Consider the following 12,704-nt stretch of genomic DNA (forward strand, 5'->3'; position numbering starts at 1 on the left):
AATATTATCTTCCAAGTTCTTCACAGCTGTGTATACTTGCCCAATTCCACATGTAAATGTGAAATTTGTCCCCAATTTCAGCAGGTACAACATCCCAAAGGTTTCTTATCCATGAAAAAGAACGGAAACATGTCTCAAAATAGAATTAATGATTATGGAGTAAAGCAAGTATTAGCATGAGTTATAACAAATGAAAATGGGGTCAAAATGCAAAGCGAGGAAGAAGAGGGAACAAAAGGGGGGAAATCAGGTGATCGAACTGCACCTACAGACAATCATTTTCATACAAAATACAACTTACCATATCCAGAAATGGAAACACAAATGTTCATTGACATTTCGCAGATCACTAATCCTAGACAAAAATTGTATCGATGAAAGACAAATCTCCGTAGCAAACTAACATGAAAGAACAAACCCAAGCAGAGGAAAGCAACTACAATTTGGGAGCAATCGCCGCAATTGATGAAATAAAACGATTTGGATTTGTGATTGTATATCTAAAAGTACCTATTTTGATCTTATCAACTCCTGTACCCATTTAAGTTTCAAAAGCCGGAACTACATGTGGTTTTATCTCGCAAAGGGTATGTAGGTAATCTAGAACTAAATTCATCTAGATGCAACTGCGTTCTAAACTCTAAATTGAATCCCTGGTTCACCTCAACCAAATTTACCCCAAACACTATTGTCATTCCAAAATCAGAGCCCTCCAACGAGTCATTCACTTATTAGAACTCTTGAACTAGGAGTGACTTGATTGCTCTCTAAGGATACGTAGGCAACCCATTCAAATATTTGAGTGCAACCGCAAAAACAACAAACATATCTCCCATAAATTGGTTTCTTCATAAATTAAATCAAAAGATGTTTCCCTGTAACAAGGAATTATAATTAAGACACACATTCTGTCTTGAAGGGGTCGAACCCGAAATAATTAAAACTTTATTCACTAATTGAATACGAGTGAAATTATGTTGGTTGACATTTACACTCACTGTGTGCAAATTTTTACTCAACTCTATGATTGCAGTGGCAAGGCACAACACCCACCGATCTGTATTTGCGTGTTAAAGTGGAGTCATCAGTGAGGTCTATGGCTATGAACTCTACCTTGTCGGTGGTCATAGATTTAACTCAAGCCTTCACCATTTTAGATTAGGTTGTTTCTATTTTTGAACCTTTTGTTTTTATAATTGAAGATGGAGAGTGGAGAGACGGAGACACAGAGAAAGGGAGAATCAGAGACGAATGATTTGAGGAATAGAAGACGATTGAGTGAAGTCGAGTACACCACATAAATTTTGGACTTGATTTTACAACAAAGGATATGAGGAGACCTGTTCCATAGTCAAATATTGATCCCATATTTGGGTTTTTCTTTTTTTTAACTTCTTTTGGGCTGGGTCTGGACCATTTTATATTGTCTTCGGGCCGCGTTTTGTAAAATACTCAAATTTTTTCATAAAGCCCGGACCGTCAAGATATAACAAACCGAGCCGGGCTTTCGGGCTAAAAAGCCCAACTTACTTCTTCTTAGTCAAACCACATTTGACTGCAATCTTTTAATTGATCCATGTACTTCATTTGCCGTAGAAAAATGAAGGGGTAAAAAAATTAAAGGAAAGAGATAGAAATTTTCGACCGTCAAAAAAACTGCTGCTGTGTGTGCTCATATATTTCCTCGAAAGCCAACAGGGTCACAGTTGGCTGGGTTGGTCTATCACTGCCGACATTACGGGTTTAATTTTTTGGGCTCATTTTCGTAGAACTGTTTGCAGTAAGCTACATTTGTACACGTCGATTCCTTGTGCCTCCATCTCTCTCTGGTTTGTTTCGTTGTCAGTCCGTGCAGGCCGGCATGCCATGTCCGACTGTTTCTCTGAAGATTATAAGAAAGTGCTAGCATGGTCGACGAGGTGCGAGAGAAGATTAAACGACCAGAATTTGTTGCTGATCCCTTGAGTTTGATTATTTCTTCTGTACTTTGATAATATATATCTTCTGAACCACATGCCTATCCCTAATTTATGTTCATCTTCTTCGATGGTTTTCAAAGTCAATAACATTCAATTACGTACGTACAGAAGCCATTTCAGATCAAAGATCAAACTCCTAATATGAAAACATATAATTAAGAAAGAAACCTCCGTGAAGTTAAACTAAAATCAGCCAGAAGTTTCTTTTCCTTTTCCAGGAATATGTGATTTAGGAGGAGCAATCCTAGAAGCAATCACGTACCATTCAAACCCACTTCTCTGAAAACCAAACCACAGAACTCGTTGGTATGAAAGGTTGGTTCAATTCCATAATAAACTCTTCATAGAAAATGAAATTAATTGGAAATAGTGTTGCTCTGACGTTAGGGTTACTTGTTTTCATACCCCAATTCTCAGCATCAAGTTCTTGTAAACTACACGAGATGAACATGCTGTCGTAGTTGATGTTTACGTTCGAGTTCTTTTCTTCTTGTTGACCGACGATTTCAGAAATTTACTCGGTGAAATTTCTGTTTTTTGTTTTGAATGTTTACTTATCAATTTTGATCCATATGTCCACGGTAAGGTTCTCCCTAGTCCCAACATAACAACCCTTTAATTTCCACCTGGGTTAGTTATGACAGTCGTGCTTGCGTGAACAGCACCAAATCACTGTCTGAAAAAATTGGTGCAGCATGTCTTCAAATATTTCCCCGAAACAGCTTTAACAGAAGACTATCAAACCAATACCCATAGATATCTGCAAGGAAACATCGCAGGAGTTCGATCCTGGTCTCTAGAGTTGCCCGAGTTAAGTAAGATAAATAATTAAGAAAACAATGAAGTGGGACACGAAATCTATCTGCAGGCCAAAGATATAATACCCAGAAAGCTACATGCACTAGTAGCTAGGTGGCAATGAAAAATGAGATTCAGACCCGTCAAACCTTGCGGTTCAAACGCGGTTTAGAATTTATCTGAGTGAAGTTGTGCAAGTTCCCCAAAACCGCATAGCAATTCCTGTAAGAGCTACAATAGATTTTCCCGAGTCTTTTGTGAATTAGTTTCTGGGTCTGTAAATGGACAAGTAGATGGAGCTTGCTACGCTCTGTTTGGTCATTCGCTCTTCAAGATTTCCTTCTGTAATATGAGATCTTATTAGCTTATTCTGTCCAACAATTTCCTAGCTTGTACGCATAGATTTGAATCATTTGATCAACGACGTAATTTGCATACAGGTGTGGGTATATCCCTAATTTCTAGTCATGTTCTTCCACCGATTGGTTTCAGTCAATATTAACAAAAGGATATTCATATACCCAATCTGATCAAGGAAATTAACGAGAAACAAAAAAGAAAGCACTACGTAGAACAGGAAGCTAGCTCTCCATGGCCCGGAAGAAATCATGTACTCATGTATTACTATCCAACAGCCAGCATTGGATAGTTTGCATTACACTGTTGAAAACCAAACTAGCTATCCCTAACTCATGAAAACTGGTTGTTAGGACGATTTGGTTTTCATTTAATCTAACGTGCTATATGGTAAAAGAGTTTGAACTTTCTGTGGTACTTGCACATTGGGGCTACGTAACTAATTAAAGTTTCCCCTCACTTTCCTGATCGAAATAACCCTCCGGCAGGACAGCAGCAACCCTCGACAAGTATAAATAGGGCCTTTGGAAAGCAAAGTGATTTATGTCCATAACCATCATCGTTAAGAGTTAAGTCACAAGATAAGCAGTTGCAATTGATCATGTATTCCCCTCAGGACACGTTGGCAAAGGGGAGCTCAAAGGGTCCCCAAGAAGTACGCGCCCCAGCACCAAGTCCTCCCCAAGATGTACGCGCCCCAACACCAAGTCCCCAAGATGTACGCGCCCCAACACCGAAACCGAAAACAAGGCATGCCAATTAAGCCATGCTTTGTGCAGAATGGTGTCCTATAGATGTTTTCTCTGCAGCTAGTTCTTGTTATTATTTTTGTCATATATCAGGTAGGTTATTCAAAGATGCATTAATTCATGGTAACCAAAACTAGATGAATAAATTGTTACCAAATATGTATAAACAGATTACATTTGCATTCATAAATCTTTATTCTTTGTACAAATTTCAAGTGAAAATCAAAGGTACGGTGTAAACATGTTGTTTCGGTTGTTATAGATTATTGTAGTTGATATTCCATCCCTCTGTGTAATAGATAGAAGAAATGCAATATTATTATTATTATTTCAGTTTGTTTACATAAAGTATAAATGTGAGTCGATGCCTTCTTTGGATTTGAAACATGTTGTGCATTCATCTCACTAAACTTCGCCAATATTTTTTTTTTTTATCCCCACCCCATTCATATTGATTCCAGTGAGATTTGAATACATAACCTTTATGATGTTAGTTAGATCAGATAATCAATTCGCATGTTCGTCAATATATCTCTCTAGTCATCTTATACGGTTTTCAATTTCAAATTCAATGTTAGTTATAGAAGCAAGTTAAATGAAGGGGTTAATCACATAAAAGGAATGGGAATATATATCCCCATACCATCGGGTGTGCGGGTAGGGATATAAAATGAAAATCCATAATTAGCTTGAAGTAAATACGGAAGTGTCAAGGGATATTGGAGCAGAATATGACATTTAGAGAGAGAGAGAGAGAGAGAGAGAGAGAGAGAGAGAGAGAATTTAGGCTGGGTTTTGAAAGGTGTGTTTAACTAGGCCTGTAAAATGGAGTGGGGTTGGGTTAGTTATGTCCTAAGATATGATGGCCCGATTATTGTTCGGCCCTGAGTGCCTGTAGCCGTAACCCGTAAGTATTAAGGTCCCGTTTGGGATTGCTTCGCTTTTAAAAAAAATCAGCTTTTGTTCAAAATTTTAGATTTTATTGTGTTTGGTAAATAAATAAAAAGCAGCTTTAATTGGAAGTTATAGGTCACTAGTAGCAGATTTTAGAAGCAGCCCAGAGGTTGCTTTTAGAAGATGTTGTAGATCAAAACATACTTTGCAGTTGTTTTATGTACTGACAACACTTATAAAAATATTATTTACCAAACATTAAACTGTTTTAATTCACAGTTGATTATTCTCACAACATAGTATCAACAGCTTTTTTTTAAAGTCATAGCAATCCCAAACTAGCCCTAAATGGGCAAGGAATGACCTGCGCTTTCACAAATATGCGAAGCACAGGCCTGCCCACGAGCATATAAAGTTCGGGGCAATAAAGCCCGTCTTGTATTTGGCAAATGATTTGGGCCCAACAAATGTTCACTTACACCACTAAAAGATTTTATGTGTCCACTTACCCTATTTAAATGTAAAAAAACAAGTTTGCCCTCCAAATAATCAAAAAGTCACTAGAGACTCGGCAGGACTCCGGTCAACTGCTGCGGGAATTCAGTCATCGGTCTCTGGAATCAAGTCACCAGTCAGAGGTTGCCGGAGGTTCCCCAAGAGGTCTCCAGAGACTTTTATTACCCCTCAATAATCCAATAAATTTTTATTGGGGGGCAACAAAAAGTTTATTGGATATTAATGGAGGGCAATAAAATCAGACTCTGGTCACCGGTCCGGAGGTTGCCGGAAGTTCTCAAAGAGGTCGCAGGAAACTTGTATTACTCCCCCCCCCCCCCCCCCCAATAAAGCCCAACAAATTATTATTGTGGGGCAATAAGTTTATTTATTATTATTGGGGAACAATGAAATCGGACGCTGGATTCCGATCACCAGTCACTGGATTTTGGAGGCCAGCCACCGGATTCCGACTTCCGGTGACGGGATTCCAGCGGCTAGTCACCAGATCGAGTTCCTCAACGGGTGATGATTACACGCATTTCTATGCATGTAATTGTATCTAAAACACGATAAATTAGTTAATCCTCAAGTTAATTATTATATAATTAATCCATTTTTGTTTATTTTGTAGAAGATAAGCAGAGTTGCAGAAATGTCGCGAAAATGGTGACGATTTGAGTTTTCGGAAAAAAGACGAAATTGGAGATTTGTTAATTGCTTAATTAAGCTTAATTACTCAATTAAGCCTAATTGGTTCATTAAGCCTTTGAGCTGCAGCACGTGGGGTAATCAAACCATCAATTAATGGTTTGATTAATCAATTAAACTATGAATTAATCAAACTATGAATTAGTTAATCATTCTACCTCCCAGACCAATTTGGTTTTGCCACGTGTCATCCCTAGCATAATTTCCTTTCAATGTTTCATTCTGGCATTGTCTCTCAGCCAAGGAGAATAACCATCACGTGCCCCTTATCCTTCACTCACATGCCACCCTTATCTCGTCTTCTCTTCTTGACCACAAAATAAATGAGAGCCATTCTTCCCTTTTATACCCTACAGCAGCACACCTATATATATACCCCTCTCTCCAACAGTAGCCACACCAGAAAACCACCAAAACAGAGGCAGCCCCTTTGGGCTGCTCTCTCTCCTCCTTCTCCTCCATTTTTCCTCTTTTCTTTCTATTTTATTTTGAGATTTGAAGGACTACTCACACAAAACTTCAAGGATCTATCAAATGGCTCAACCTCTACAAGATTCAATATTTGAGTATTTTGTGGGAGTTGTAATTCAAAGCTAGTTATGCTAGCTTTATAGCTATTTGTGACTATCCTTGTGTTCTCCTACACTTCTCTACTCTTTACTATTTGAATTTTGTAATTTTGATGTTCATGAATATGGGTTGTGAGTAGTTACTTTTGGGGGCTAGGGTTTCTAACTCTAGCTCAATTTTTATGTAAAGGACATATTTTTCAAGTGATAAATAATGTATTTTCATATGGGTGCATTCTAATTACTATGCTACTTGGTTCTTGATGCATGAATTTAGGGAATTAACCACTCTCTTTGTTATGTATTGAGATTTGTGATGTGTGATACAATGGGTGGTTCTTTTGTTCACTAGCTTCATGTAATAAGTGTAGTGTGTCAAGTAGTTGCTTAATCGAGAATGAATGATTGCCTAAGTTTCTATTTTCTTATGCCCTTTGCCTTTAATCTTAGACGTTGTGGTCCTAACAAGGCATAATGATTAGGGTTAGAGAGTTCATTCTTGCCTTAACCGGAAGAATGGATACCAAATAAGAGAAATTGACTTAGTGGCCTTAACCGGCATTAGGTAGAGAACTAAGTAATCATTACATTTTAGGTTGTAACTACTGCATGCTTAAATCCCTAATTTCTAGAGCTCTATGCCTTTAGCTCATGTTTTGGTAGCCCTGGTAAGGTATTAATTCATGAGTTAGAGAGTTCATATTTGTTTTAACCGAAATGTGAATACCCTCAAGGAAATTCGGCTTAGTGGCCTTGACCTGCATTAAGTGCAGGATTTGGTTCTCATGAAGATATGTTTTTTTGCTTGAAATATGTTCGTTGCATTGAAATTGCTAAAGAGTGATCCCTAGTACCCAAAATCTATCTCTCTTTTATTTTTCTTCATTTTTAATTGTTGTTGTTCATTTAGTTTTTGGCTTAGTCTTTTAGAAAATTACAATTACAATTTCAAATGACAATTTCTATCTCATTGTAAATAACCATCACTAGGCTCTTAGTTTTGATTAGGCTTTGGTGAAAATCAAAGCCGAGCATTGCTAAGGCTTGGTGCCTTAGATTAACATTTTTATTTATTTTCTTTTTCTTTCTTTCTTTTCTTTGTTTGCTAAGTGTCTTTATTTCCGATTATCCAAGGATTGTGGGTTAGCCACTAATTCCCGTGGTACGATAAACTTGGACATAATATTTCCCTATCTTGACAATGATACGTACGCTTGCGTAAATGTGTATCAAGTCAGGTGACCGAAGAAGTCTCCGATGACTTCTCTCTCTCTCTCTCTAAGTGTGGTCGCAGCTATTGAAACTTTCGCCAAGGCTAGTGAGGTCTTCATCACGGATTATGAAGTCTTCTTCGAAGCTAACATCAGTTGGCTTCTCAAACTTTAGCTCTTCTTCTACCTCAATCATTGGTTGCTCATCTTCAATATGTTCGCTCAAAAATCGTCTCGGCCGCGTGTCACTGGGCCGAGGGCTTCTTTGGCTTACACGTGTCCTTCTAGAGTGGTGACGTGTGTGCGGGCGTGCCAACTCGAGGCCGGTAGGGTAAGCGAGGTTTTGTTCTAGATTGTAGATCTTGCGCTGATCTGACTTCCAATCAGTTGATTGTGGGCTGAGGAAGGATCGATCTCGGCCGCGGGGTTTTCTCTGCCTTGAATGCAAGGACTTTAGCACAGATCTGCCTTATCTGGCCGCAGTGCTGTGTAACTCGGTTATTGAGGTGAAAGTGAAGCGATGATGATTCTTTTTGTGATTTTGTATTTATGAGCGCAAGAATGTAAATAATGCAAAGTAGAAGTGCAACAAATAAAGATAAACAACAAGAATATAAACCATGGGAAATAAAGTGCAGACAAAGTAAATAGCGAAATGATAAATTGATGGAATGTAAAGAATGACAAAGTAAAGTGCAGGAAAGATAAGTACCGGTAAAATAAAAGCAATAAGATAAACATGTGAAGATTGATAAGTGTTGCAAAAATGTTGAAATGTATTGAGATAAAATTTGAATAATCACGTAGAGCGTTTGGTCGAGGACCTCTAACAATGAAACCTATGGTCCTTTTTACAATGAAACTAAACTACTGAATGAAGGAAAAGAAACAATCTCAACCTATACAACTAAAACCGCATTGATTACAAATAGAACAGTATTCATGTTTATGATATCGTTATCAATGATTGAGTCTATCATGAGCAATCAATCAGGTCTTGTAATTGATGATTGGCAATAACACCTCTTGATGCTCATTCAAGTTAATTGCCCCAAACTTCAGTAATGTTTCTCCTGACAATCAACCTCTTTGATGTGCCGCAGCTAATTAGTCGCGGTCATTCATTATGATTTGTGGGTCATGTGATCTCTACCGATTTAATAACGGCTCTTTGCACACGTTATTTTTGGTCATCAATTTGACAATAAATATTTAATGTGCCGCGGCTAATTGGCCGATGTCCTTCATTAAGACTTGCAGGCTGGGTCCACCTATCTGCTACGGGGGCCTTGCCAAATATAGGTTCAAACAAAGTGACAAATAGAGAGAGGCAAAATTGTCCCAAAAATAAATAAATAAATAACTTAATTAGGTATTAGAGCGAAAAATATGTAATTTGTTGAGTAAGTGGGAAATCTAGTAAGATGTTTGAGTAAATAGAGTAAGTGTAGCTCAAATTTAAGTAAATAGACATTATCCTAAATAATATTAACTTCTATTAAAAATAATTTGATTGAGTTGACAATTGAACCCAATTTTTTAAATTTTAATCTTTTCAAATCCACCCATTAAATAAAAAATTGATAATAATAATATGTATTGATTGATAAAGAAAATCAAATCTAAAATTACTATTTGTAGTTCAAATGAAATTATCTAATGTTCATTCTAGATTTTATGATTTGACATTGGCTCCGCCCAAAATTAAAAAGTTAAGTCCCTAACCCACATTTTACATTAAAACAGAAAAAGAAAAAAACTCTATTGAAACAATGGTCAATACAAATTCACTAAATACAATGCATCCAACACTAACTCGAGTTGGGAGAATAGTAGGTGGTCCAGTTTAGGGGCATTTATATGTCATCGTTGTCCAAAAAAAAAAAATTCTCATGTTGAAGCACATCACCACTTTTCTGATGACATTAAAAATGTAAGGATTAAATTAATTTTCAGACTAAAGTACGACGTAGGAATTAAAGTGACTGAGGGTAGTTTGCAGGGATTGCGCATGTGTCCAAGTGCTCCTATTCTTCATTATTTATTTTTCGCAGATGATAGTTTTATTTTTGGGTCAGCTGTGGAGGATGAATGTTAAAAGTATAGAACCCTGCTTGATGTGTATGAAAGAGCTACGGGACAACAAATAAATTTACAAAAAAATAGTGTGCTTCTTAGCAAGAATATGGCTCCAACAGTCCGAGCTCACTAGGCAAGTATTCTAGAAGTGAAGTGTGTAAAAGAATATGATCGTTACTTGGGTTTGCCATTGCTGTTATGTCCCGTACCTAAATTTATTGGTTTACTAGTCATTTGGACGGTAAACGAAAACTATTGTTACGTTTTACCTTGTTCCAAACTTTTAGTTGACTGAAGAGTTGACTTTTTATGTCGTTCCTCATTTGAGAAAATTTTCTTCACGAAAATTGTAGAGGAAGTCAAACCGAGTTTGTAGACATGTGACACACTCAAATCGGAGTTCGTATGTGAAAGTTATGGTCAAAAAACTAAAGTTACTATTCTAAGAAAGGGGTATAAATGGAGGACTTACCGAAAATGGTAAGTCATATTTCACCCTTCAGCCCAAAGTAGAAACCCTAATTCTCTCTGGCTCGAGCCACGGCCTAATCCGACCCTAACCAGAGACCCGACGGGTGCTCCCCCTTCCGGCCTCCGTTTAGCATCGTACCGATGGTGTTCGACACACGCCGGTTTCCTCTTCTTCCCCTTGGTGGTGGTGGAGCACCATTTGGAGTGTAGAAAGAGCAGTGACCTGAAAACCACAACAGCAGACCCACAGAGTCGACCCGACCAAAACTTCCAACTGCGGCGACGAAATGGGTTGGGTTTTGAATCCCATTCACTATAGAGCAGACACTCCAAATATCTTGAAGCGATTTGAAGAGAGGAGGAAGAATCGAAAGCTTGAAGTTTTATGGATTTATGCGGCTTTCAAAGTAAATTTTGATTACCTTGATTGAAATTGGACTTTGTGCTAGTTGTAAAAATTGTTGGGGATGTTTTAATGAACATTTTGGAATAGGTGTTGTGACCCAAATCGGAGTCGGAGTCGGCGGCGTGTTGGGCTCATGCACAGTCACTTGTGGTAGAGTGTGGGGGCACGTGAGGTTGTTTCTGGCCTTCTGCTTTGTCTTGTCAGATAGAGTGTTGTGATACGAACGTGTCAAATGATTTTTTTTTTTTTTTTTTTTTGTGATTGGTGATCGAACTTTTGAAATCGATATGGAATTTCTGTGTTTCGGATTTTAACATTTTGATTCAAGGAAATCCGACTGTTAGATCGTCTTCATTTTTCATTAATAAGGTAGCGAACCCTTAAAGTTTGACAAGATAGTTGACAATAGAGAAGTGACCAAACCTTGCAGCCACATGTAAAGGTGTATCTCCATCTAAGTTTTGCTGTTTGAGAACTGATCCGGATCTGCAATAAATCATAGCCACAGCATTTTTGTGTCCGAATTGCACAGCTATATGGAGGGGTGTGTTTTCTCAAGATGTAAGTTTATATCGAAGGCTAGAATTATCACCAAGTTTTCTAAGGAATCAAACGTCCCCTGATTTTGCAGATTTGTAGAGCCCTGGATCCATGGTGTTTTTGTTCTAGGCACCTACAGTAGTACATAAATAATGTCGGTGTTCTACATAATTGTGGGAAGAAGACTTGAAAGACTTGTCAAGCATTTCAAATCTTGTTGTTGACAATTCAATATTATGATAAATAGCCATCAAATACCTGTTCGTTCGAATTGGAATTGCATCATTCAAACCATGAATTAAAATGGAAAGCTAAAGAAGCATTGCCATGGTATGAATTGTTGTAAACATGAAAAAGAAGAAGGTATGTGAACTTACACCACAGAAGGAGATAGCTTCCTTGTCGAGTACATTATAGCAAAACTTCTTATCCAAGTCAGCGATGCATCTCTGAGTATCTTCCATATAGGGACAAAGTACTGTAATATGTTTTGTTTTCGGTCTACAACTACTGAATCCTCAGATATGCTTTTGAGCTGAAAGATCAACAAAATAATGAAACTTGAATCAGAGTGTGACGTCTCAAGGACCATTAACTTTGGCAACTCAAACTTTCCACAACTAACTTTTAAACTTTTGCAGCATAAACCAACCGGAAAATGAGCCTCGGATTAAAGAACAATTTAATTAGCAACTAACCATCGAGCACATAAGAATTACCACAAAAGGGTGGAAATGAAGTACTAAAAACAAAGTCATCATACGAAAAGGAAGATATTACAAAATATCAATCATTCTCTATTTTCTTCTTCTGTATATTTTGGTAAGATAAACTGAAATCGAAGCACAAAAAGAACATAAACTATCCTACACAAGACCAAAAACCTCAAAAAAGAGGAACGTCTAATGATCACCATCCACCTATACAAAGTTTGATAATAAATAAAGAGTTAAATGCTGCTTACTCCCTATACTTATAAGGTTTCATCGTTTCAGTCCCTGATCTTCGAATTTCACCTAAAAAGTCCCTAAACTCCCAATTTCCTCCCAATTGGTCCCTGCTGTCAAACATCCATCAAAAACTCCGTTATCTTCCCCTAAAAATTCCATTATACCCTCATTTACTTAAAAAAAAAATTTCTCTTCCTCTCTTATTTTATTTTATTTTTTAACTTTTTTTTTTCTTTTTACCTCTTCTTCTTCCAGCTCTCTCACCTACTTCTATTCATCTCCTCATCAAGATGGTTCCAATCCACAGACCTTCAAGAGGTGAAATAAAAGAGAGAGAAAAAATAAATTTAAGAAAAAACAAAGTAAGTGAGGGCATAATAGACATTTTCGGCAATTTTAACAGAAAATTTTGACGGTAGGGACCAATTTTAGGTGAAATTCGAAGGTCAGGGACTGAAACGATAAAACCCTATAAGCATAGGGAGTACACAGTAT

The sequence above is a fragment of the Rosa chinensis genome, chromosome 5 (genome assembly GCF_002994745.2).
Source record: "Rosa chinensis cultivar Old Blush chromosome 5, RchiOBHm-V2, whole genome shotgun sequence".
Taxonomy (NCBI): Eukaryota; Viridiplantae; Streptophyta; class Magnoliopsida; order Rosales; family Rosaceae; genus Rosa; species Rosa chinensis.